We start from the raw sequence: 5,442 nt of genomic DNA, 5'->3' as shown, positions 1-5,442 counted from the left end.
TTTCCCATACTTATAATGGCGTCGCTATGTTCATGGTTTCTTTTACATACAGAATCCTCCTCTCCTCTCATAAACACGTCCAAACAATTGCAATCGTCTCTGTTGCAGCTTCTTTGATACTTCTGTAACTTTCCCCATTATCCTACGCAATACAGGGGCGAATATAATAACTTGAACGTGTCAGAAGCATGATCTGTCATGATAAACTCTTCACGCAGTGTATGGAACAAGAAGAGAGAGGCACTGAAGTCTGAAAACCCCCACTTTGCATTTCCAACATTATCTTACGCAGTCGTCTTCTTCTACTTCTTCTCTTCTTCTTCTTCTTCTTCTTCTTCTTTTTATCTTCAGGTTTTTCCCATACAGAATCCTCCTCTCCTCTCCTCTATATCATGCCATAACCATTGCAATCATCTCTGTTTGCAGCTTCTTTGATACTTCTGTAACTTTCACATTATCCTACGCGGTACAGGGACGAATATAATAACTTGAACATGTCAGAAATATGATCTGTGTTAATAAACTCTTAATTTAGTGTATGGAACAAGAAGAGAGAGGCACTGGAGTTTGACAACATCGTAGTTTTATGTTCATAATTCACTTGCATTCCCCACATCATTCTATGCAGTTACAGGGGCGAATATAATAACTTGAACGTGTCAGAAGCATGATCTGTCATGATAAACTCTTCACGCAGTGTATGGAACAAGAAGAGAGAGGCATCAGTGTGGCGAGAAGTCTCGGAATGCATCAAGAGAGCTGAGGGGTAACCAGCTATTCCTGCAGCAGGGCGGAGACAGGGCCAAATAGTCCGTATATTCGGGAGGTGCGGCAGTTGCACTCAATGGGGTGAGTGTCTTTATAATTCTTAGGAATAATTCTGTAATTCCTATAGTCATCAACTAAAATGCCAAGCATGATAGAATTTGTATGTTTCCCTTTTTTTTAATAACTGATCTCTTCTTTCTGTATTTCCTTTTGTCTTCTGTTAATTCTTTCTGATGATTACCATATTCTTTGTCCTTATGAATAATAATAATAATAATAATAATAATAATAATAATAATAATAATAATAATAATAATAATAATAAGTAAGAAATTCACAGTCGGAAAAACAAATTGTTAAAAAACAAAAAATATCCACAATTATATATAGAGATACTTTTAATATAAATTGTGGATATTTTTTAACAACAACAACAACAACAACAACAACAACTATTATTATTATTATTATTATTATTATTATTATTATTATTATTATTATTATTTATTATTATTATTATTATTATTATTATTATTTTTATTATATTAAAAGTAATTCTGCCTCAGCTGCATTAATTCTATGTAAGTTCTTCTCTATTTTCCTAATTATAATTAGGAAAATAGAGAAGAACCCTTATAAAATTAATGCAGCTGTGGTAGTAATTATACTTTTAATAAATCATGTTTAAAAGAGGGTTTACTTTCAGCATTATTATTATTATTATTATTATTATTATTATTATTATTATTATTATTATTATTATTATTATTATTATTATTATTATTATTATTATCATTATTATTATTTAGGTTACTGCCTTGCCTTCTGATAACCACATCTGTTGGAAGTGTACAGTTAATTGATAAAGTTTCTTGGTTCTATCATTCATTCATCCCTTCCCCAACTAAAATGTGAACCATCTTAAAATTGGCCTTTCCTTTGTATGTGCAGGGTATTTATATTTTTTTAACTCTTTGGGCCACTGCCCTTCCTTCTAATAGATACATTTATTGGAAACAGATACTTAATTTAATCTTCAGTTCTTTAAACTTTTTACGCTAATGATAAATCATCTATTCTTATCTTGGTTTAGACGAGTTAACCCTAATGAAGAGAAAACCTATAATTATTAATCCCATTAGATTAGCATTTTAACATACACAAAGCAAATAGATAATTTATTATAAATAAAGAAAATTAAAATTAACCTATTTTTAAAACTCTTCATGCCATAATCCTTTGTGAAAAAGTTATAAAATGTTATATCAAAACTTCAAAATTCCGCGAGAGTTATGTATTGGCATCATATTTCTACTTTTTGTGATCATTCTTCAAATTTATTGATAAAACATTATTGAAAAAATATTATTTACGAGTACTGAGAAAGCATCATTGACAAAACATGAGGAAAACGTGTAATGAATAGTACGGTTTCCTTGCACTTAATCAACGCTTTTTGTTATCATGCTTTACAGATGTAATTTTTCATTATCAACTTGCATATTTATTAGCTAGACAAAAATTCTATTTCCAGCGTACTCAAGGAAATTGTCTGTTTATAATCTATCAGCATCTTACACTGATCAGTTTAGGAATGCCATGCACACTAAGAATATAGATATATATATATATATATATATATATATATATATATAATATAATATATATATATAGATATATATATATTCATATATATGATATATATATATATATATATATATATGATATTATATATATATATATATATATATATATATATATATATATATATATATATATATATATATATATATATATATATATATATATATATATATATATTTACAGTTGTTCAGGACAACTGGGGAAATAAATCGATTTCTTCAATCTTATTCTAGGCCGAGTTCTTATCTATTTCAGGTTCTGGTTATCACACACCCATCTCATCTTTTCTACTTCCCTTCCATCCTGTGTCGAATGCTGGTGAACTTCCACGAGGCTAACGTCATATGCAAGCAGATTCTTGGACAATGAATTTCCACATGAAAAACTGAATCCAAACTGAAAGGTTCTGACCCGTTTCTCTTCACCATACAAGTTACATGCTTTCCCATTTTGACAAAACACTGCCTTAAATGACACATCAAACAATTTTGTCATATTTGTCTGATTACTGCCTTACAATTAGCTTTCGTCTTAACAGCCTTACTATTTAATACAGGGTGTCCATAAAGGCCCAGTACCATTACAAGTATTTATGACTCAGAATGGTGCTGTGACTTTATGGACACCCTGTATTTAAAGGGTTTCTTTTCTGGTGTTTCGCTGGAAGGTTAATAGATGTTTTAACATTGTTTTGGAATTGTTTTTGTGTTATTACTTTTATCGGTTTCTTAAGGCTTTTATTTCCTAGAAGGGCCCTTTGTAGACTGGGAAAATGCCTTGCAATAACAATAATCAATGTAGCATCTAGATTTCGTTTAATTCCCCTCCATGTCCAAAGAACGCATATTTCAAGTTGATTTAAGTTTAAGAGAGCAAAGGATATTTTGGTTTATGATTTTGAGGAGTTTGATAAACCTTCAAATTCTACGTACCAGGATAAGTAACATATAACTTGATGGAGGTATAAGAGAGTGTGACACAGTACTATGATTTAAAAATAATGACATCAATGGCTGGAAAGGGCCGTTATTCAAATATAAGTTTACACACACACTCATACACATACACACAGACACGAAGACACACACACACACACACACACACACACACACACACAATATATATATATATATATATATATATAGATATATATATATATATTGTAAATGATGGAAAGTAAGAAAAACAACAGTAAAAAAAAGTCAGATTAAAAATCAAGTCTTGTATCGACGAGTCACATATAAGACATAATTAGTTTCTTAGTAATTTCCTGACAAATATATATGGTTGAATTTATGTACACCAAAAACTGAGAAGGAAGAGCAAGAGAGAGAGAGAGAGAGAGAGAGAGAGAGAGAGAGAGAGAGAGAGAGAGAGAGAGAGATGCATTTATGCATAACGCCTCTGGTAAAAATAAAACCATGCGATCTGTATGGAGGAAGGAAAAGCCACTCGACTCTTCATGTCCTTAGGGAATACTGGAGTGTGCTTTTATTTACCCCTTTAGGTAAAAGGGGTTGAAGGTTTAGTACTTATTTTAGTTAATCATCTTTGTTTTGTAAGTTATTAAGTGAAAAAGTAGTCATCTTCATCATATGTGTCAGTGGTTCCGAAAATATAGAGGTTCTCTTAGAAAAAAAAATACATAAACCAATGTTATATGGGTCAATAAGCTTAATCTGCACCTGAAATCGATGTATTATTTCACAGGTTTTTTTTTCGCAACGTATTGCATTAGACTTTTTGTTTATAACAATATAACTTGACCAGGTTTTTTTTCCAAAGTATTGCATTAGAATTATTTTGGTAGCAAAATAACTTAACAAGGGTTTTTTCCAAACTTATTGCATTAGACTGTTTTTTATAACTAAATAACTTGACAAGTTTTTTTTTTTTTTTTTTCAAAAGTATTGCAAATAAGTCTTTTTTTTTTTGTTTTTTTTGTAGCAAGTAACTTGAGCAGGTTTTTTCTAAACGTATTGTATTAGACTATTTTTTTTTATAACTAAATAACTTGACCATTTATTTTTCAAAAAGAATTGCTTTAGACTGTATTGTTTTATAGCTAAATAACTTGACCAGGTTTTTTTTTTCAAACGTATTGCATGACTGTTTTTTTTTAGCAAAATAACTTGATCAGGTTTTTTCCAAACATATTGCATTAAACAGGTTTTTATAGCAAAATAACTTGACCAGATTTTTTTCCCAAATGCATTGCATTACTACTATGATAAGACTTTTTATATATAAAAATGACTTGACTTTGCGAAAGAAGACCAATGGAAATTTATACATTCAAAAACTTTTATTTTATATACAAAAGTACAAACATTTCCGTCATTGTTGTTCTCTGTTCATTCAACGCAGTACAAGAGATTGTCTGTCGTACTGCCAAAATGGACGTACATTAATATTCCCTCGCTATTTCATTTTATTGTCCGCAGTCTTTCGTATTTAACAAAGGTTCTCCCTCGCAAGCATTGTCTGACCTTTCCTTTTTCAACATCAGTTCACGAAACAGTCCTTCCGGCTGTATGACCTGCGTTTTGTTTTTATTTACGTAAGGCATTCGAGCAAGAGAGTTAACTTTCATGCTGAATTTCCAATCGCTGTTGGGCCAATATTTACATACGACATACATACATATATATATATATATATATATATATATATATATATATATATATATATATATATATATATATAATATATATATATACATATATATATAATATATATATATATATATATATAGATATATATATATAGTATATATGTGTGTGTGCGTGTGGTTGCGTGTGTGTATACACGTGGTATACGTATATATATATATATATATATATATATATATATATATATATATAATTGAATAGCCACAATACCTCCATAACCTCTTCAGGAGTTCTTCGCGGTGTATACGCTTCTCACTACAAAGCCCTAAAGATCCAAGTTCACAGAGATATGGAGAAATTATGTCCGGTAGTGGGAAACGCAAACCGGGTAACACACACACAAAAACACACACACATA

General features: G+C 30.1%; 1 long non-coding RNA gene across 1 annotated transcript; it reads left to right on the top strand.

Annotated features, from left to right (window-relative positions):
- Positions 1-725: 725 nt before the first annotated feature.
- Positions 726-3,219, top strand: LOC135212297 (uncharacterized). The gene is made up of 2 exons (XR_010313850.1): positions 726-849; positions 2,668-3,219. It is a non-coding gene; the product is annotated as an uncharacterized LOC135212297 (long non-coding RNA).
- The last annotated feature ends 2,223 nt before the right edge of the window (positions 3,220-5,442 follow it).

Source organism: Macrobrachium nipponense, chromosome 40, assembly GCF_015104395.2.
Source record: "Macrobrachium nipponense isolate FS-2020 chromosome 40, ASM1510439v2, whole genome shotgun sequence".
Taxonomy (NCBI): Eukaryota; Metazoa; Arthropoda; class Malacostraca; order Decapoda; family Palaemonidae; genus Macrobrachium; species Macrobrachium nipponense.
The sequence above is the reverse complement of the archived record's forward strand: the minus strand, read 5'-3'. Positions and strand labels throughout refer to the sequence as shown.